We start from the raw sequence: 22,345 nt of genomic DNA on the forward strand, positions 1-22,345 counted from the left end.
CATCCTGGCCTATGACACTCCCGCTGACCCTTCAAGAGTCTGCCAGGGTACCGCCTCCTCTGGGAAGCCTTCCCCGCTTCCAGGCTGGTTCTCTGGTCTGGCCCCTCTCTGTTCTTACACACTCCTCTGGGCTTCCGGTGGCTCGTTCCGTGTAGTTCCCATTTATTTTATTTCTTCTTTCACAGCCTTTTCCAGTTTATGTTCTCTTGCTGTGTTTTATGCATCCACACCAAGCCGCCTCCAGTCCCATCTGGAGGAGGTGGGATGGGGTCGGGTGCTGCTGCCCTCTGACCACTGGGCTGCGGATGAGACGTCTAGAGCCCTGTCCTTGGACAGACGGCAGATCTCAGGATTGGCTCTCTGGGCTCCGCGCGGCCCCACACGGCCCCGACCCCTCTGGGGCTTGTTGGGGACGTCTGAGGAGGCAGGGAGGACCAGCTGCCTAAACAAGGTGAGTCTTCTCGAGCTGTCCATGAAGACATCTTTTATGGGGAGTCCTGCTGCTGTGAAACGAAATGGACGCCTGAGCCTTGTCCTCAGGCACAGCGCACGGGGACTGGCGGTAGGGCCCAGGCTAAGGTGGGGCAGGTGAGGCGCCCAGGGCAGGAAGGAGGCTCACTCTGGCGCCCTGCCAGAGTCCTGCCCCACAGGGGGTCCCCGCCCTCCGAGTGGCCTCCCCCGAGCGAAGCCCCTCCCCTCCTTCTCGGGGTGTTGGCAGGTGAGAGCAGGTGAGAACATGTGCTCCCTTCCAGGCAGATGCTGTGAGCAGACGTGACCTGCATGGAATGTTCTCCATCAGAGTTTCTTGCTTTGGAGTAACACCCGGCGGGGCACCCTCCAGTCCAGTGCCGTCCGTTTCACGCAGCCTCCCGTCCTCGGTGGCAAATCTTCCCAGTCGTCTTTGCGATCTTGGCTTCCCACCTTCCACAGGCAACCATTTGAACACACACACACACACACACACACCTGTGCTGAACAAGTACAAATATCCGGGCTTAGAGGACTTTGAGCCCATTCCTTCATTTGACAACCATTTATCGGGTGTGCTCCCATGTGTTGAGGATATGGCAGGGGACCGAAAGGGAAAATCCTGCTCTTGTGGGGCTTATATTTTAGTGGGGAGACATGCTACATACTAAGTGAAGGGGCAAACCGTATAGCAGGGGGGACAATAGTAAGTGATAGAGATCAACCACAGCAGCGAAGGGGGTCGGGGTGCTGGGCGCGGGGCTGAAATTTTAGCAGGGGACACCAAGGAAGGCCTGGGGACGTGAGGGAGGTGAGGGGTGAGCCACGCAGGGGTCGGGAGGAGTGTCCCAGGAAGGGAGCGGAGCCGCTGCAGAGAGCAGGGGAGGGAGGGACCCGGAGTTGGAGGGGCAAGCAGGAGGCCAGCGTGGCGGGAGAGAGAGGAGACAGGTGGATGGGGACAGGAAGAGGTGAGGCCTTGGGGGCCCTGGCATGGACTTCAGCTGTGACTCCGAGGGTAATGCCGGCCCCTGGAGGGTTTAGAGCAGAGTCAAGACGTGGTCTGCCTTGCGTTTTAAGGGGATCCCCTGTTGGCTGTAAGGAGCCCAGGACTGAGCGGGGAGAGGCTGGAAGCCTGGGGACCCGTTAGGAGGACCCTACAATCCTCTGGTGAGAGGTGACTGTGACGAGGACCGGGTGGCGGCAGCAAGGTGGTGGAAATGACAGATCTTCACAGCAGAGCCGACAGAATTGGCCGACTGGTTGGATGTGGGGTGCAAAGGAGGAGAGGGGTTTGTGTGTTTATCGAGGCAAAATTCACATCGTATAGAATTAACCATTTTAAAGTATACAATTCAACGGGCTTTAGTAAAGTCACTATATCTAGTTCCAAAACATTTTCATCACCCCAAGGAGAACCCTGGATGCATTCAGCAATTGCTCCCCATTCTCTACCCACCCCCGCCTCTGGCCCCACCGAACAACCACTAACCTACTTTCTGTCTCTATGGGTTTACCTATTCTGGATGTTTCATATAAATGGAATCAATATGTTGTCTTTTGTGTCTGGCTTATTTCTTTTAGCACAACCTTTTCAAGTTTCATCCATGTTGGAGCAAGTGTCAGCATTTCCTTCCTCTTTAAGGCTGAGTGATATTCCATCGTGTGGATAGACCACATTTTCTTTATCCATGCATCTGGTGGACATCTGGGTTGCTTCCACTTTTCGGCTATTGTGAAGAGTGCTGCTATGGACCAATTTTTGTTTGAAAACCTGTTTTCAATTCTTTTGGATATAAACCTAGGAGTGGAATTTCTGGGTTATGTGGAAATGCCAAACTGTTTTCCACAGTGGCTGCACTGTTTGACATTCCCACCAGCAATGTATTCGGGTTCCACTTCCTCTGCAGCTTTGCCAACACTTATCATTATCTGTTTTTTGTTTAAATTATAGCCACTCTCATGGGTGTGAAGTGGCACCTCATTGTGCCCTTGATTTGCATTTCCCTGATGACTAATGACGTTTGAGCATCTTTTCATGTGCTTGTTGGCCATTTATGGAGCCAAGGTGTCCGGCCTGAGCAACCATAGGCTGGAGCTGTCAATGAATGAAGGGGAGATGATGGGAGAGGCGCTCAGCTTGACGTGGTAAATGCGATGTCCGTGTTGGACGTCCCAGTGGAGACGTGGAACTGGCGGTCGGTGGTGAGTCAGGAGGGCAGAGTGAGGCCTGGGCTGAGGTGTAAACTTGGTGTCATCAGCAATGGCAACATTTAAACCACAAGGTGCAAGGAGTGCCTGGCACACGCACGGCAGAGGCTGGACCCTGAGGAAGGAGACGGGGAAGGCGTGGCCAGTGGGGAAGAAGGAAAACCGGGTGAGGCGCCCGGAGGCCCAGCGGAGGCGGTGTTTCGGGGGACGGGAGAGGAGCACCTGTGTCAGCTGCTGCTGGTGGGAAGCACACAGCGCTGACAATCCACTTGCTAAGGTGGGATTGAGGCGACCCTGACTTCACTTGCAAGCCTGCCTGGAGCGAGTTTACGAGAGCGGGAGCAAAAGTGGAAAGAGGGTAGGGACCACTCTTCAGAGGGGCTTGAAGGGGTTTTGCTGGAAAAGGAAGGAGAGAAATAGGATGGCATTTGAAGGGGAATGCGATCAAGAGGGAGGTTTTAAAATGTAAAGTGGGAGAACGAAGAGCTGATGGGAACGCTTGAACAGAGAGGAAAAACATCATTATGCAGGAAGCGGGGGCTTACCAGAAGGATGTCCTTGAGCCCAAGAGAGGGGACAGGCTCTGGCACGGACTGGAGGGTGGGCGGCTTGGGACAGATCCTCCAGGGATCAGGAGAGAAGACGAGGGCGGGCGGGCGGGTGGGGGTTGAGGAAACTCTCCGTGAACAGGAAGCAAGGACACAGGCGAGAGGGAGCGGAGGAAGGCAGGGCGAGCGGAGGGCCGGGGGAGGGATGACAGGCCGTGGGGCGAGAGACAGGCTGCCCCGCCAGGGGAGGGAGGCCTGCTCGCCAGGCAGCACTAACGGCTCGCTTGAGGTTAGCCACGAACCAGATTTAGAAAAGACACATTTGGCTTAAGGCAGCATAACGTGCAGAGACGCGGCCCTGGCCACTGTCGAGTCAACTGTTGACATGTGTAAACGGAACGCTTTGACTCCTTAGAAAAGCCACTAAACCTGTCCATTCTAGAAGGACTTTGGGCCACATCTTCCTAACTCAAGTTTTCTAACCCGGGGTCCACGGACTCCCTGGGGTCCTCAGACATATTTCCAAGATTGATGAGTTCTCTACAAGAATTCTTAAATTTGGGGGTTTCATGTCAACAATAACGTGAGCATTTCATTCTGCGCCCCGCCCCCCCCCCCCCCCCGCCATGGTTGTGTGCTCACACGTATGTGCGTTTGTGTTTGCGATCACATTGGAGGATTAAATGTTTCAGCTCATGGGAACAGAACAGAGGCAGACCAGTGAGAGACAGCTGTATTCAGGCAGCGGTTCCAATGGGAGCCCTGGGGGACAATCCGTGGAGTCTGCCACCGCGGAGCAGCGGGGGACTCAGTTTCTGCCAAAGAAAATCATCCTTGATGTTAATTTAATGCTCTTTGAATTTTACTGGCCGTTTGTTTCATTTGTGTTTAATTCCTGTGTTCATTTTGGTTTATGGTTCCGTAAGAACTACAAACACAGCCTTTGTGTTTGTCCCTATAAAAAGTAATTTGTTCGACAAGTGCTGCTGGGGAAACTGGATCTCCACGTGCAAAGGAATGAAGCTGGACTCTCACCTTACACCATATATAAAAATTAACTCAAAATAGACCAAAGACCTAAACTTAAAAGAGAAAACTGTAAAACCCTTAGAGGAAAACTTGGGGAGAAAAGCTCCAGGCCACTGGATATGGCAATGATTTCTTGGCTGTGACACCAAAGGCGCAGGCAACAAAAGAAGAAATAGCCAAATTGGACTACATCAAAATTAGAGACTTTCGTGTTTCAAAGGACACTGTCAATAGAGTGAAAAGGCAACTCTCTGAATAAGAGAAAATGTTTGCAGACCATATTCTGATGGGGGTTAATATCCAGAATATATAAAGAATTCCTACAACTCAACACCCAAAAACAAATGACCCAATTCAAAAATGGGCAAGGGACTGGAAGAGACGTTTCTCTGAGGAAAATACACAAACGGCTAATAAGCACATGAAAAGATGTTCAATATCACTAATCATTAGGAAAATGCAAATCCAACCCACAATTGCATACCAGTTCACATCCATTAGGATGCTTATTATTATTTAAAAAAAAAAAGCCCAGAAAACAACACCTGCTGGCGAGGATGTGGAGAAATTGGAACTCTTGTGCATTGCTGATGCGAACATAAATGATGCAGCCACTGTGGAAAATGGTTTAGCGGTTCCGCAAAAAATTAAACACAGAATTACACGAGATCCTGGAATTGCACTTGTGGATATGGATCCAAAAGGATTGAAAGCAGGGTCTCAAAGAGATAATTGTACACCAGTGTTTGGCTATTCACAACAGCCCAAACGTGCAAGCGACCCCAGGGGCCATCAACAGATGAACGGATAAACCAAATGTGGTCCATCCATACAATGCAATATTATTCAGCCTTAAAAAGGAAGGAAATTCTGACACATGCTACAATATGGATGAACTTTGAAGCCAATAAACTAAGTGAAATAGGCCAGTCATAAAAAGACAAATACTACGTATATAATTCCACGTATTGGGGGTCCCTAGAGTAGTCAAATTTATAGAGACAGGAAATAGGATGGTGGTGATGATTGCACAACAGCGTGAATGTAACGCTACCGAGCTGTACATTTCACAATACTTACAATGGTAAATTTAATGTCATGTATATTTTACCACAATAAAAAAAAAAATCAACCCTGGAGGGGAGTTCTTCCAGGTTTCCAAAATCCTGGGGTGGTTCTGATATTAGCCAGGGTCTCCGCGCTGCCTGACTCCAGCCCCCTCCTCCCGGCTCAGTGCCCACTGCATGTTGCTCCCTGCGTCACCTCTCCTGAGAGGGGACGTGGATCCCGTGGGCCTCCCTGGAGAGGGAGCCTCTCTGCTCCTCCTCAGGCCAGGGGACGGGACTCAGGTCGTTGCTGAGACTGGAGGAAACGTTGGGAGCAGCGGGTCACCAGCCTCCGGCTCTGTGTCTCTTGGGCCCTCCTGTGTGCGGGCTGCACCTCTTCTCTTCTGCCCCATCGGGCAGCCCCCAGGGACCCCTCATCATGGGGCCTGCAGCTGTCCAGGTCTTCTGCCTGGGCCTTGACTGGGGGAATGAGAGCGCTCCAGCCCGGCTTTCCCAGCAGTGAACCCAGCACTGGATGTCCATCCTGGTCCTGTATCAGTGGCTCCTTGGGTGGTCCAGGCCCCTCCATCTCAGCGAGCAGTGCCGAGAGAGCCCCAGGCCTGTGTGAGCCCAGGCGAGGTGGTGCTGTGTCCGTCCTGCCGGCCAGGCTGGGGCTCGGGTCTCTGGGGGAGAGCAGGAAGCGAGCAGCCTGTCCAAAGAAGGTCCTGGCTGAGGGGGGGATGGCTGTCCTGGGGTCCCTGTGCTCTCAGGTGCCCCCTCCTCCCTGTGCCCTGCTCTTCACATGATCCTCCCTCCACCTGGGACCTCATCCCACCGAAAATCTCCCATCACCCTCTTGCCTCTCCTTTCCCGCTGGTTCTTTGTTTTACTCGCAAACAACACCAAAGCCAAAATCAGCACCCGGAGCTCTGTTCACAGGGTATCTACTATATGCCATTCGATCCCTCACTGACAAGCTTGTGACTTTTGGCAAATTGCTAACCTATCTGGGGCTCAGTTCCCTCTCCTGTAAAATGGGCAAGTTAACACCGATCCTGCAGTGCGGCTGTGGGTTGCGCGGTGCCTGCCATCATTCAGCATTCAGCCGTCCATCGTCTCTCTCCCGGATTCTGCCTCCTTGCTCAGCGTGTCGACTGGTTCCGAATCTGCTGTGGACTCAGCAGCCACATCACCAGGCTCGTTAGACTGCAGGTGAAGACGTTTAATTAGGTTCCAAGGAAGTTAGAAGGCTGTCCTAAGGCCAAGTTCCCAAGCCTCGGAGTGTGGACTCATGACGTCTTTTCGGTCCCCAGAGACATTCTTCTCCAGCTGTGTGGGAGGTTTCTGTGTCCCAGACTGAGAGGTCGCCAGAGAGCAAAGTTTCCCGAGTTTCAGGGAGCTGTGGAGTGACTGCGTGACACCCGATCTGGAGGGACTAGGCTGCTGTGCTCCGGGCTGCTCGGACTCCGTTGTGTTGAGCCCTGGGGAGAGCAGTGACGAGCCAGGAAGCATCCTGAGGTGGAAAGCCAGGACAGAAGGCTCAGAAAACAGCAGCCCACAAGGCGTGGATGTCGTGTGATGGTGTCAGTCAGCTTTTGCTGGGTAATGCTGAACAACAAGCAACCAGCAACACGTAGTGGTTATAACAACACGGGTTTGTTATTGCTGATGGTACATGTTGCCCATGGTGGCTGCAGCCCTGCTCCACGTCCTCTTTATTCCAGGATCCAGGCTGAAGGATCAGCTAGGAAATTGCTTTTTTTAAAGCAGAGGGAAGGGGCCGGCTCTGTGGTGTAGTGGTTAAGTTTGTGCGCTCTGCTTCGGCGGCCTGGGGTTCGCTGGTGCAGATCATGGGTGCGGACCTATGCACTGCTCATCAAGCCATGCTGTGGTGGGGTCCCATATAGAAGAACCAGAAGGACTTACAACTAGGCTATACAACTACGTACTTGGGCTTTGGGAGGGAAAAAAAAGGAAAATTGGCAACAGATGTTAGCTCAGGGCCAGTCTTCCTCACCAAAAAAAAAAAAAAAAAAAATTACTAAAGCAGAGGGAACAGTGATGGTAGAACCATGAAATGGCTCTAAAGCCTCTGCTCAGAGTGACATATATCACTGCTGTTCACACTTTATTGGTCAAAGCAAGTCATTTGACCAAGTTCATCATCACTGGGGTAGGGAGATATAATGCTCCCACAAGGAGGGGTGGTGACTATTTGGCTGGTACAGAGTAGATGCTTGAAAACTATTTGTTGAATGAATGTATAAATGAATTCTCTGATCCTGGAAGGATTTAAGCAAAGGATGGATGCCCACTTGTATTAGTTATCTGTTGCTGCGTAACAAATGAGTCACAAACTTAGTGGCTCAAAGCAACAATAAACATTTATCATCTCACGTAGTTTCTGTGGGTCAGAAATTCAGGGGTAGCTTAGCCACTCAGCTTTTGAGGTTTGTCATTACGTCGTAGCCAAGAGGTTGGCGAAGGCTGCAGGCACCTGTAGGTTTGACTGGGCTGGAGGCTCTGCTTTCAAGGTGGGTCAGTAACACGGAGGGTGAAGCGGGGCTGGCTGTTGGCAGGAGGCCTCAGTGCCTCACCATGTGGGCCTGTCCACAGGGCTGCTTGAGAGTTCTTACAACACGGCAGCCGGATTCCTACAGAGTGGGTGGTCCAAGAAAGGGTAAGGCAGAAGCCACAGTGTCTTTTATGGCCTAGACTCAGAAGACACACGTCATCGTTTCTACAATATCTGTTGGTTCCACAGGTCTTCCTATTCAACGTGGGAGGAAGTATGAACACCAGGAGGGAAATCATAAGGGCGTCTACCGTGGTTTGCCCCCTGGTCTCCAATAAGCCACGTTCTTTCACATGTGAGTATTCTTACCTTCTCCCAAGGTCTCCCCAAAATCTCATATTATAGCTCAAAGTCTAGAATCTCGTCATCTAAATCAGGTACAGATGGGGCTTCTGGGTAAATTTCCTCAAGTATTGCTCTTAGAGCACAGTTCCTCTTGATCTGAAGGCGTGTGAACTAAAGAGACAGTTATCTGTCCCCTCCCCCCACAGCATACAATGGTGTGAGAAGCATAAGATAACTATTACAGACACTCCAATTTGAAAAAGGAGGCACATAGGAGTCACTGGTCAATAGACATTCTGAAATCTATCAGAACTTCCAGTGTTGGGGGTTCCTTCATTAGGACATAAGGGCTGGAAATAGTTCTCCACAGCTCTTGGCTCTGCCCTAGGGGCTTTTGGTATTGGTTTCTGAGTCATCTTTCCTTTTCCATGAAAGGTAGCTTACGTTAGCAGATGATTGGTTTTCTCACCCTTCCTCCTGTAGAAGTTCGGAAGTCCGAAGACTTCCTTTCATTTTGTACGGTCTCTCTTTCAGTTCCAGCTGGCAGTGTTTCTGTCAATACAATTCTTCTAAAACTTTTTTGGATCTCCTATGAATCTTATTGGGGCATTTGCTCCATTAGACAAAGCTCTTTGAGACACATTCTTCTCTCCTCTGAGAGTCTGCTGAGGCCGCTGAAGGATAACACCTTTAAATTTTTTAGAAGCCTTATTATCTAAGTGAGTGGTTCTCTGCAGCACCCTCTTACATTTTCTGAGGACTTAACAAATTTTACAGCCACACCGTCAACTTCATCTTCAGGTTGTATTTTCGTGATATTTCCCTGGATTTGATCTTTTCCCAGAAACTATATCTTAATTTTATCTTCTGCCATCTAGAGAAGCTGGGAATTTTCAAAACCAGAAAGTCCTCGTTCCTTTTGTTTAACAGTATTTCTTTTAGCTTATTTCTCTCTTATCTCATTTTACTAAAAGAGGCAAGAAGAAATGAGGCGGGATCTTCAATACTCTATTCGGAAATCTCCTTAGCTGGACCATCTGGCTCATTAGGTACATTTTCTCCTTTCCGCATTACCACAGGTGACAGCGCTGCTAAACTTTCTGACACTGCATACGAGAATCTTCTTTCCTCCAGTTTCCAATCACATTTTTCTCATTTTCCTTTAAGCCCTCACTGACAGCATCTTCCAAGCCCACGAGACTTCATCTAACAATTGAAGCTCCTGGCTAGACACCAGAATTGCGAGGGGCCAGGGTCTCCTTCGTGTCCCAATTTCCCCACCTTCCTTGAATAAGGAAGCCCACTTCCTACTCAGGGCATTTGGATTTGCTTTTCTCTCTGTCTACACTGCTCCTCTTCCAGATATCCTCAATGTACATTTCTCCAAATATACATTGCAAGAAGCTTGTTCTCTTGTTTAATTCAGATGGCCACTTAAACGTTACCCCATTAGAGAGGCTGTCTGTGACTACTCTAGCTAAAATAGCACCCCCATTCTCTATTTATATCCTTGCCCTGCTCCTTTTTTTTTCACGGCACTTTTCACCACCTGACATTATATTATACATCTATCTATTTATTTTCTGTCACCCCCATTAGAGCGCAAGCTCAAGTGGAGGGGACCTTGGCTGTTTTATTCACTGGTAAAACCCTAGTGCCTGGAACAGTGCCTGACATGTAGTAGGTGTCCAATAACTAGTTGTTGAATGAACGAATGAAGTGGCCTTTGCAGAGGCTCCTAGCATGTGGGTAGACAAGGGCCATCCTTGTATTCAGGAGGCATATCTCTTAAGGCCACTCTGAGGAGGAGGGTCATTAGAAATAACAGGCAACGTGGAGTCACAGCAGGTTCTGGAGCAGGGACGTGGATGGCAGGTGTCAGACTCAAAACAGGGCCTGCTCTGCAAAATCTGGCCTTTGTTTTCCCAGAAGAGGTGAAACCTTGAGTGGGTCAGAGGATCTGAGCCTTTTTCCTGAGGTGGGGGCAAAGGGGTATTTCCTTTTTCAAAACATCACATGGATGTCCATTTGGTCCTTGGCTCAGCCTAAACAAGGTTTGTACGTGCAAAGAGCTTCCTGAGCAGGGGTTGTTCGGAAGGTTAGAGAGAGCCTCCAAGCATCAGACTTCTTCAGTCCCCCGGGGGCTGGGGACGGAGGTTGGGGCCACAGAATACGGCAAAGACAGGCTTCTGTATGGAAAGATGGGAGAGGGAAATGGATGTGGCTGAAGTTTCAGAAGTGTATGTCAGGAGGGGTCAGTGGAGGGCTGAGGGCAGGGGCCTCAAAGCAGACAGCCCTGGTTAGAGACTAGACTCTGCAAAACGTGACCCAAGCTGACGAAAGGCTATTTATAGTTTTCATTATTTCACTCAATGTGAATATTCATACGCCTCGCTGTAGACATATTAATAAGTTTGATTACAGGGTCCTGCTTCAGACCCACTGGGGGTGTTACACAGCACACAGTGTACGCAGCACATTGCCTTTCCGAAATGTGAAGAAATCGGATTTCAGCAGCACATCTGGCCTCAGGGGGTTGGAGATCTGTGGATCTATAAAAACACCAACCTCCTAGGGTTGCTGTAGGAGCGCGTGAGAAAATAGGTATCAGGTGCCAAGTACAGATGCAGGGAAAGGCTGTGCAGGGAGAGGCCAGGCTGAGCGGTGACAGAAGGAAAAATGACATCAGCCTCAGGGAGAGTCTGGGAGAAGCGAGGAGTTAATTCTCAAAGAATGGATGTTCTCCTCTAGAAGCCAAAGGGAAAAGATCTGGCACGTTCTTGGAATTGCCAGTCTCTTCCTGTTTGCAGCTTTAAGCCATTCTTCCTAGATCTCTGGCCTTTTTGGGATTTTTAGGGTTGGGTGAGGCTGTATCTAGAAATCCAAGCACCGGGCTGGCTGGCATTGCCCTCTGAAAGGGAAGCTATACGCTTTCACTTCTTGCGGGTATGCACTTAGTAGTGGAATGGCTGGATTATATGTTTACTCTATGTTTAACCTTTTGAGGAGCTGCCACACGATTTCCTGAAGTAGCTGCATCAGTTTGCATTTCCACCAGTGGGGTACAATGGTTCCAGTTTCTCCACATCTTTGTCAACTCTTGTTATCGTCTTTTTGAAGACAGCCATCCTAGTGGGTGTGAAGTGGTAGCTCATGGTGATTTTATTAGTATTTCCCAGTGGCTAATGAGGTCGAGTATCTTTTCATATGTTTATTGGCCGTGTGCATATCTTCTTTGGAGAAATGTACGTTGAGACCCTTTGCTCACTTTTCAATTGGGTTACTTGTCTTTTTATTATTAAGTTGTAAGAGCTCTTTATATATTCCGGATATCAGCTCTGTATCAGATATGTGATCTGCAAACATCCTCTCCCATTATGTGGACTGTCTTTTTACTTGCTTGATGGTGTCCTTTGAAGCATAAAAGCTTTTTTCTTTTTTTGAGGAAGATTAGCCCTGAGCTAACATCTGCTGCCAATCCTCCTCTTTTTGCTGAGGAAGACTGGCCCTGAGCTAACATCCATGCCCATCTTCCTCTACTTTATATGTGAGACACCTACCACAGCATGGCCTGACAAGTCATGCCATGTCCGTACCTGGGATCCGAACTGGCGAACCACGGGCCATGGAAGCTGAACGTGGGCACTTAACCACTGTGCCGCCAGGCCGGCCCCCATAAAAGCTTTTGATTTTGGTGATGTCTAATGTATTTTTTTCTCTTTTGATGCTTTACTTTTGTGTCATATCTAAGAAATCACTGCCTAATCCAAGGTGATGAAGATTTATGCTTGTTTTTTCTTCTAAAGGTTTAATAGTTTTAGCTCTTATGTTTAGGTCTTTGATCCGTTTTGAGTAAATCTTTGTGTATGGTGTAAGGTAGGGGTTCAACTGAACTTTTGCAAGTGGACATCCAGTTGTCCCAGCACCATTTGTTGAAAAGACTGTTTTTTCCCCATTGAATTGTATTGGCACCGTGGTTGAAAATCAGTTGACCATAAATGTGAGGATTTATTTCTGGACTCTCAGTTCTATGCCGTTACTCTGTGTGTCTGTCCTTATGTGAGTACCACACTGTCTTGATTACTGTTGCTTTGTAGTAAGTTTAGAAATTGGGAAGTGCTAGTCCTCCAACTTTTTCTTCTTTTTAAAGATTGTTTCAGATATTCCGGGTCCTTTGAGTTTCCATATGCGTTTTAGAATCAACTTATTGATTTTTGAAAATATACCAGCTGGGGTTTTGATAAAGATTGCATTGAATCTGAAGACCAATTTGGGGAGTATTGCCGTCTTAACAACATTCAGTCTTCCAACCCGTGAACAAGGATGTCTTTCCATTTATTTAGGTCTTCTTTAATTTCTTTCAACAATATTTTGTAGTTTTCAAAGCATAAGTTTTGTCCTTCCTTTGCTAAATTTATTACAAAGTGTTTTATTCTTTTTGATGCTATTGTAAATGGAATTGTGTTTTAAAATTCAGTTTTGGATGGTTTATTGCAAATGTATAGAAATACAGTTGACTTTTATAGATGATGATGTGTTCTTCAACCTTGGTAAACTTGTCTATTAGCTCTAATCGTTTTTATTAGTGGATTTCATAGGATTTTTTAATATACAAAATCATTTCATCCTCAAATAGAAATAGTTTTCTTTCTTTCTTTCCCATATAGATGCCTTTTATTTCATTTTCTTGCCTAATTGCCCTGGCCGGAACTCCCGTACACTGTTGAATAGAAGTGGAGAGAGCAGACATCCTTGTCCTGTCACTGGTCTTGGGGGAAAGCATCCAGTCTCTCACAATTAGTATGATGTTAGCCGTGGGATTATCATAGATACCCTTTGTTAGGCTAAGACAATCTGCTTTATTCCAAGTTTGTTGGGTGTTTTCATCATGAAGTCATGTTGAATTTTGTCAATGGCTTTTTCTTTGTCTATTTAGATGATCATGTGGCTTTTGTCCTTTATTCTACTCACAGGCTGTACTGAATTAATTGATTTTCAGATGTAAAAACCACCCTGCATTCCTGGGATAAACCTCACTCGGTCATGGCGTATAATCCTTTCTATATGTTGCTGGATTTGGTTTGCTAGTATTTTGTCGAGGATTTTTGCGTTTCTATTCATAAGAAATCTTGCTCTGTGGTTTCTTTTCTTGTGATGTTTTTATACAGTTTTGGTATCAGGGTAATACTGACCTCCTAGAATGAGTTTGTAAGTGTTCTCTCCTCTTCTATGTTTTGGAAGAATTTGTGAAGAACCGGTGGTAATTCTTTAAGAATCTGGTGGAAGTCACCAGTGAAGGCATCCGGGTCTGGACTTGTCTTTGAGGGTAGTATTCTCATGACTCATTCAACCTCTTTACTTGTTGTAGGTGTGTTTAGGTTTTCTATTTCTTCTAGAGTCAGTTTAGCTAGTTTGTGTCTTTCTAAGAATTTGTCCATTTCACTCAAGTTATCTAATTTGTTGTTGTACCACTTATATTCATTTTAAAGAGCATCTTACAGTCTTTGACTGCTGATGGCTCCTTTCTTTTTCTTCTTCTTTTTTTTTTTTTTTTGAGGAGAACCAGCCCTGAGCTAACATCTGCTGCCAATCCTCCTCTTTTTGCTGAGGAAGACTGGCCCTGAGCTAACATTCAGGCCCATCTTCCTCTACTTTATATGTGGGATGCCTGCCACAGCATGGCTTGCCAAGCGGCACCGTGTCCGCACCTGGGATCCGAACCAGCGAACCCCGGGCCTCTGAGAAGCGGATGCGCACTTAACTGCTGCACCACTGAGCCAGCTCCTCCTTTCTTCCTGAAACTCATTCCTCCTGGTTTTCACGACGCTCTCTCTTCATAGCTGTATGACTTCGGACAAGTCATTCAGCCTCTCTGGGATGGGGATGGTCAGAGGGCTTTCTCATTGAATTCTTGTGGAAATTAGATGAGGTGACACCTGGAAAGTGTGGTGCATGGTACCTGGCACTTGGAAAACACTGAATACCTGCTAATTATTGTCTTTACTCTCTCCCGGTCTTCCTTTAGCTCTCTAACTACCCAACCTCAGTCTTAGTAGGTCTAAGTTCAAGCAAAACTTCCCAACTGGAGGTGATTCTGTCTTCCAGGAGCCATCTGACAATGACTGGAGACATTTTTGGTTGTCACAACTGGGGGGATGCTCCCGGCAGCTAGCGGGTAGAGACCAAGATGCTGCTAAACGTCCTGCAGCACATAGGATGGTGCCAAGCGGCAAAGCATTATCTGGCCCCAAATGGAAATAGTGCTGCAGTCTCTATGGAGACAGCGCTGCATGGTTATTGTAAAAAGAGTTGAAAATACAGATAAGCAAAAAAAAAAAAAAAAAAAAAAGGGAGGAGAAGAACAAAATGTATAATCCTGCCACACTGAAAGAACTTCAGTTAGGAAAGAATATTTTTTTAAAAACAGAAAAGTCTGGGGCTGGCCCAGTGGCGTAGTGGTTAAGTTTTGTGTGCTCCACTTCAGTAGCCTGGGGTTCGCTGGTTTGGATCTTGGGTGCTTGACCCACACACCACTCATCAAGCCATGCTATGGTGGCATCCCACACACAAAATAGAGGAAGACTGGTATAGATGTTAGCTCAGCGACAATCTTCCTCAAGCAAAAAAAGGAAGACTGGCAATAGATGTTAGCTCAGGCCCAATCTTCCTCACCAAAAAAAAAAAAAAAGAAGAAGAAGAAGAATTTGTATAGCAAGAATATTCTGGCACTTTTGAATTTCTCCTCAGCTATACCACCTGCCTAGTTAGGTAACATAAAGCATTCAGTGCCCAGCAGGTCTTGGTCAGTCTGTGGATGTGTCTTCCCTTCCTCCTATGAGAGAGAGAGGGACAGGGGAATGCCCAGTATCCGTGGGGTGGTCCTCAGAAGGTGGGGTTAGTCAGGTGAGGGTGGAGCAGGGCACAGGGTTGTCTGTAGGCGGGACCTACCTGCAAAAACCCCATTCTCTGGGTGACTTGATGTCTTTCCATTGAACTCTGTGTGTGCCTGAGTGTGTGCACAAGTGTGTTCCCATGTCATCATCCATCTGGAAGGTAGACAGGTGTACTACAGGCTCTGTAACCTCGTTAATTACAGGAAAGAAGAAAACTCCGGTTAATTTGGATATATTCATTTGGGCTGAATTCTTTGATTACATAGAGTTTTTCTGGGACCAAGGGCTTCGCAGGCTAGGCATGTGGGTTTCCTCTGGCTGAACACACACGCACAGACCCCTCCATGCTGTCACATCTTGAACCCACGTGCCTTCTTTGTAAAGATCCCTCTCTTGAGTGCTAGGTGAGACCTGGGGCTCAGATGACATCACCCAGGGGAGACACAGGCCTAAGATTCAGACCCGCCTGTGAGAAATCAAACACACGTCAAACAAGCCGTCAGCCCTGGCTGGGGGAAGAGGTGACCAGGTGCTCAATATTTTGCCTCCCACCCTTTTACAGTGTGCAGGATCTCAAAGCTCGGGGCCTCGGCGCAGCATCAGGCCCAGCTCCCGGCTTACAGATGAGGCCCAGAGAAGGGTGACTCCCCAGGCGGTGCTCAGCTGGAGCTGGTCCCGGGGTTCCTGGTCCCCAGGCTGGCAATCTTCCCTCCATCCTCCTTTCCCTCTGAGTCAGCCCCTCTGAGCCCAGGGAGGCCACAGACTCCATATATTCAGGCCTCGGGGTCTCCACAGTGCAGATCTAAAGACCATGAAATGAGCGGGGAATTGCAAAAACAGGCAGGTTCCTAACCTGCGGAAGAGACATCTGTTGGCGGTGGGCCAGGAGTGGGCACTGCTGATCTAGCCTCTCTTTTTACAAGGAAGAGGCGACTTCTGGCCCGAAGGAGGACTGGCCATGGCCGATGAATCCCCAGTGAGTCAGCGATGGCGGACACTCGTTCTCTCTCACACACGTGTGATGTGAGGGGAACATGCACACGTGGGCTTGTACGCGCTGTGTATTTGACCATCTTCCTTTTGTTTGCTTTAAATCTTCTCTGATGCGGCATGTGGTCCATGGGGTCCATTTGATGTGATGTCACCCCTCCCCCCCCAAAAGGGGACAGAACGCTGGGGAGGGGCGATCCAGAGGTGGGGGGCCCGCTGTTCTCCAGGAGCTAAAACCTGCCGTCTCGCTGAGCAGAACCCCCACTTAACAACAGGCGGGGCGGAAGGCGACAGCTTGCAGAGCCGGCTTCTGGCTCTGCCAAAGGTGACTTTGAAAGGCTGTGTTTGTTCTTGATGAGGTCTGGGTAGCCGAGCTTCACGGTGACAAACGATTCCAGCGCGAGGCTGCGCTGTCAGGCGCAGTGGGGGACAAAAGGTTCCTTCTCAGTGGCTCCCCTTTCAAATTTTTCTTTTCATTACGAACTATTTCCAACACACACACGAGTGGAAAGAAGAGCACAATAAAGACCCATCAGCCCATCGCCCACCTCGGTTTGACAATTACCAAGATTTCCCACACTTGCTTCCTCTTCTCTCTCTCTCTCTTTTATTTCCTTCTGTTGCAGTATTTAAAATAAAATCTCGATCATAATGCAACTTCACTTCCATATATTTCTGTAAACACACACACACATTTCCTTACGTACCCACAAAGCTGCCATTGATCACACCTAACAGAATAAATAATAATCTCTTGGGATCATCTAATGCCCAGTCCGTAATCAATTTCCCTGTTTGCCTCAAAAGTGTCTTTTTATGCCATGGTTGGTTTGGTGGAGTCTGGACCCAGAAAGGGCCTGAGTGTGGGGGTTTTGTCTTAAGATCTCTTAAGGCCTTTCCAATCTAGAGGTGGTCCCCTCCATTCTCATTTTTCTTTTTTTTTTTGAGGAGGATTAGCCCTGAGCTAACATCTGCTGCAAATCCTCTTCTTTTTGCTGAGCAAGACTGGCCCTGAGCTCACATCCGTGCCCATCTTCCTCCACTTTATATGTGGGATGCCTGCCACAGCATGGCTTGCCAAGTGGTCCCATGTCCGCACCCAGGATCCGAACCAGCGAATCCTGGGCCACTGAACCGGAACATGCACACTTAACCGCTGCACCACCGGGCTGGCCCCTCCCTTCTCATTTCTAATTTAATGCCATTGACTTAAGTAGAAATCTAGTCATGGCTCCTGAGGATGGCTCCACATTCTGGAATCCTCCTTCCCCTGTACTTTCTGGAAATGGACGTTAGCCTCAGAGGCTCAGTTAGAATTAGATTCAATTTTTCTTTTTTCAAGAACACTCCGTGGGTGGCGCTGGGGCTTCCCGCTGCACCGTATCAAGAGACACACACAGTCAGCTTGTCCCTCTCCTAGCGATGCTAAAAATGATCTGTGGGTTCCGATAGCGACGGTCCCCTCCGTGCTAAGTTCCTCATTTGGTAGCTGGTCTCCACAGATGTTCCTCCAAGGGACCAGGCCTCCCAGGGTTCATGCCCGTCTGTGGTCCCCGCCCCTTGAATCTGATTGGCTCAGTGACTTGCCTTCCACCCTAGAATGTGGTGGGAGTGACCCTGTGATTTCCAAGGTTGGGTCATAAGAAGCCTTGTAGCTTCTGCCTTCGTCTTTTAGAACTCTCACTCTGTGGGAAGCCGGGTGCCATGTAAAGTCTGCTACCCTGAGACCGCCATGCTGGGAGGAAGCCCAAGCTGGCCATGTGGGGAGGCCCACGACGAGAGAGTCCTGCCAGTCCCGCTGTTCGTGTCATCTCAGCTGAGGCATCAGACGTGATAATGATGGATGGAGATGACGATTAAACGACTCCAGCCCCCGCCTCCACCTGACTCGGACTCTCAGAGAGACCCCGGATGACACTGCCCAGCCGAGCCTGGTCAGTTCAGACTGTATGTAGGATGTCATCTGAAGTCGTTGGCCACTGCACTTTGAGGTGGCTTGTTATGGACCGGAACCCCTATCAACTTTTCCTCTAAATGTTTCAACCATCGGTGATCATTGCCTGAATCAATATTTTTATTAGAAGTTACAAAATGGTGCTTTTCCAATTTTATCATTCCTCTCATTTATTTGCAGGAATTCTTTAGGGTTCCCTGGTGACCCTGAAGTATGGTGCCCTAGAGGAAAGACAGGGGAATGGTGAGTCCTTTCCTCTTCACTGGTGGCCTCCGTTACAGCAGCGACCTGGCCCTTCCTGGATTTGTGGCCCACATCAAGGCAGGAGAGAGAGAAGAAGGCTGAGGAAGCTGACAGCAGACGTGGTTTCCAAGGAAACAGGAAGTAATCGCCAGGCCCTCTGAGGATCATTATTTCTTTGTCCTGCTAAAAGCCAGATGCTCCCACCTTCTAAGCCAGCTCAGACGGTTGAGCAGGCACCAAAATGGGTCCCCAGGGAGGAGACGAGGGGCTGGGGGAGCCTATGGAGGGGGCGCTGCTCCCTCTGCTGGACCCCCTTCCTCTCACGAGGCCTCCCCTTCCTCGCAAAGACATGCCCTTCCCCCAAATCTCCTTAGGCCGCGATGGGAGCCTAGTGTTTGATGAGGAATACACGGGAAGTTGTCTTCCCTGGAGCTCCAAGCACAGGACGCCTTTGCTCGGAGTCTGTCCCGGGATTCATCCGCGAGGATTCCAGCCTGTGGACCCGCCTGGTCCCGGGTGGAGGGATGGCGGGCCTGAGTGCCGAATGCTCCAGAAATAAACCGAGCAATGACACTGTGTCCAGCGCTCAGACACCGTGATCTGAGGTGGCCGAGGTGCAAGACCTCCCTGGAGCCGTCAAGAATCAGCATCTAAGGGGCACTTCTTTGGGGCCACACGTGACACGGGGCGGGCTGGAGCTGTAGGCACGGGTTCTCACAACCCCTCAGAGAACCCCCTGAAGCGGACGCTGTTTTCACTCGCATTTCCCAGATGTGGGAATGGAGGCCCAGCTGGGTTGGGTCACTTGTCCACGGTCGTCCAAAGCTCCCCCTGCTGTCTGCCTGCAGAATCGGCCCCAGATTGTCTGTCCTTGCCCGGCCACTGGGAGATGATCTACTGATGGGTATAAACTTGTATTATATCATTATTCGCCTCTAGCCATGTGTATCTGACTTTTTCAGTGGACCTAAATGTGTATAAAGGGTCCACTCATGTTGTACCCCAGGGTAGCTCCCGAGTTCCGACTGTGGCCCAGGTGGACGCCAGCGGGAGCTGGGCGGTGGGGATGAGGATGCTGAGGCCTGGCTGCTGCAGAGCTGGCCTCCAGACGCATGAGTGCTGGGCTCAGTACCGCTGGGCAGCGGAGCCGGCCTGAGTCTGACATTTTCCTCGATGCTGGACAGACTTCATTGGTTCCAGAAGAGTGTTCAACGGCGTCAATGGATCCATGGAGGAAATGCCCCTAAAAGCAACGTCCCCCTCACCAGAAAAAGTGGCTGAACGCACATGAGCACTGAAGTGGTGCTGCTTGAGCAAATCGGGCTCTCATGGATGTGGGAGGGGACGTCACACCCACAACGATCGTGCTTCCCAGCTCTCTGGTTAGGACGGCAGGGGTCCAGCGTCGCCTGGGTCACGTTAAGGCAGGGTCGTCTCTGCCCCACCGTGGATGGGGGGATCCTGGGCATCTTCCTGTGGCCTGCCCATGCTGGCTTCCTGGGGAGTTCTGTCGTTTCCACAACATTCCCGGCCCCCCGGCCCCCATTGCAAATGGAAGACGAATGACTTCTGGGGAAACCTGCTACCTTGTTGGTTTCCTCTTCTGGGGCAGCACAGCCCTGAGAGTGGCCTTGCTGTGGGCCAGAGGGTGTTTTGGAGCCATTTTCCCTCATCTTTACATCTCCGGAAATGAGCTCTTCCTGGGGGCAGCAGGAGCTCCACGGGGGGTGCTGGTGGGGGCAGCCCCTGTGGGCGAGGGGCCTCTGAGGGTGGTGTGGGAGGAGCCGGGACGTGAAGCATCACCTAGAGGTGGCCTCCTTGGGGCTGGAGACACCACAGCCTCGGGTTGTGTGGTCAGGAAGGGCCTGCTCCGTGTATGACATGGGGTGAGGTGCCTGGCTCTGAGAGTCTCACTTTGTCATCTGTAAAATGGGCACAATGATTCCTCCCCCAGGGGATGGCATGCTTGTGTAACAGGTAAGAATCCGGTTTCACAAACTTAAGTCAGTGTCAACCCTGACGCGGCTTTACTTACATCCCATTGAGTCTGACTGTGGGATGGGAAGGAATCCTATCCCAGCCATCGGTGGCTTCTCCTCTCCAAACCCTGCCGCAGGGACGTCACAGCTCTGGGGACCAGTCTCTGGTCTACGTGGTCACCATGGGGATGCCCTTTGCCGTGCCCTGTGGTCCCCATGGCCCCTTGGGGTCAGGGTGCAGCCTCTCTGTGGACGCCATGGCCATCCCCTTCCTTGGGTTGGTTCTATGAATCCGGGGCTCTGGGACCTCACTCCCCAGAGGCCCTGTGGACTCTGCTCTTCCCTGGCTGTGGGGATCTTTGCTTTCTTCTCCCCGCCCCTCCAACACTCCCAGCGTCATCGCTCCCTGTGTTTGAGTTTTCATAGAAAGAGACCGTTTGGGGAAAGCTTCAGCTTTGGTCCAATCACAATGGGCTCCAAGAAGCAAGAGAGCTAAGCTGGCTTCCTTCCTGGACTCGGGAGCTGGAGAGACAGGAGGACGAAACCCAGCTGACCTCATCCAGCAGCCCTGCCCTCGTGGGGTGGGAGCTGCCCTCCTCTTCTCCAGCGACTCTTCCTGTCCCCAGCCGCCTCCCGTTCACACCACCCCAGGGACAGGAACTTCCCGCTCGCCTCCCAGGAACCCGGAACGGCTCTAGCGCTTTTGCCTGTGATGTTTCATCTCATCCCCCAATGAACATGAGGGAGAGGACCATCCTCACGCCCACTCCCCAGGCGAGCAAGCTGATGCCCCCAGCACCTCGCTCGCTAGTTCAAGGCCACACAGCTTGTTTGTTAAATTGAGTCGGGATTTACATGCGGGTCTTGGAACCTCCTTTTCTCTTCCCGCCTGACAAGGAAACCTTGGCATCGCTGGTTAATCAAGACCTTAGATTATAGTTTGATCACAAAGGTAATACCAGCTTAAACACAGAGGTTCTAGAAACTACAGAGAAAAAGAAAACCGTAAAAGTCACTGTCCCCCATCTATTGATAAAACATGTGCGTTCTTAGACCTGTGCTTTCAAACCGGAGCGAGCCCCTGGAGGCCTGTGAGGACCCCCCATCTCTGGGCCCCCACGGTGTCTGACTCAGTGGGTCTGGGGCGGGGGGCAGGAGGAGGCAAGAATTTGCATTTCTAACAAGTTCCCATGTGACGCTGATGCTGCTTCTCCGAGGACCCCACTTTGGGACCAGAGCCCCTCAACCTTGGCACTATTGGCACCTGGGCTGACGTTCTCTGCTGTGGGGCTGTCCTGTGCACTGTAGGGTGTCTGGCAGCATCCCTGGGCTCCACCCGTTGGATGCTAGTAGCACCGCCACCCCCGGCCCCAGGATGACAACCAAGAATGTCTCCAGATATCGTCAAATGTCCCCTGGGAGACAAAATTGCCCCCCATGAGAACCCCTGCTCAGTTCTCATCTCCTATGTCCATTTGCATTTGCACAGACACCCCTCCAACACCCTCGCACTCACACACACACACATTTCCTTTTCCTCAAGAATATTGTGAAACCATAAATACAGTTTTAGAACTCGCTCTTTTTCACCTAACAGCACACTGCCCATTAACTCAGCAATTAGCTCTGCTGGCAGCAAAGAGAAACAGGTTTCTGCACAGACGATGGGGGAGCATCGCTTCCAGCCACCGCGCGGCTCCGGCCAGGAATCGGGTGGTGGAGGGGCCTTCCAGGTCTTCAGTCACAGCCCAGAGCTGGAACCTCTGACTTCGAGGGCTGTGTTAAGGCCGGGATGCCAACATCTTACCAAGCTGTCAGGCTTCCCAAAGCGCCGGGCAGAGCGTGTAAGAAAAATGAGCCACCTGACAACACGATCGTGAACTACAACAGAGGTGGTCAGGGATCCCGGTCTTGAACCTTCTTCCACCCTCAGTGGGTTTTGGAGATGGACCAAGAGAGCCAGAGCTTGCAGACTGGGAGTGAGGGGTCCTGGCTGTCTCCTTTGCCTGGATGGAGGTCACCAGACTGCTGCTGTTGTCCAGTAGGCAGGCTGCTCGCCACACGGCCATGATGAAGGCCTGTGAGGTGGTTCCTGGGACCTTTTATGGGATGTTGGCTTTTGCTGCC

The 22,345-nt window shown here is 50.0% G+C and overlaps 1 long non-coding RNA gene across 1 annotated transcript; it reads left to right on the forward strand.

Moving 5' to 3' along the window:
• The first annotated feature begins 2,049 nt into the window (after positions 1-2,049).
• On the forward strand, positions 2,050-21,270 carry LOC103540315 (uncharacterized). The gene is made up of 3 exons (XR_542230.2): positions 2,050-3,034; positions 8,064-8,169; positions 18,177-21,270. It is a non-coding gene; the product is annotated as an uncharacterized lncRNA (long non-coding RNA).
• Positions 21,271-22,345: the final 1,075 nt, after the last annotated feature.

This window comes from Equus przewalskii, chromosome 11 (assembly GCF_037783145.1).
Source record: "Equus przewalskii isolate Varuska chromosome 11, EquPr2, whole genome shotgun sequence".
Lineage (NCBI taxonomy): Eukaryota > Metazoa > Chordata > Mammalia > Perissodactyla > Equidae > Equus > Equus przewalskii.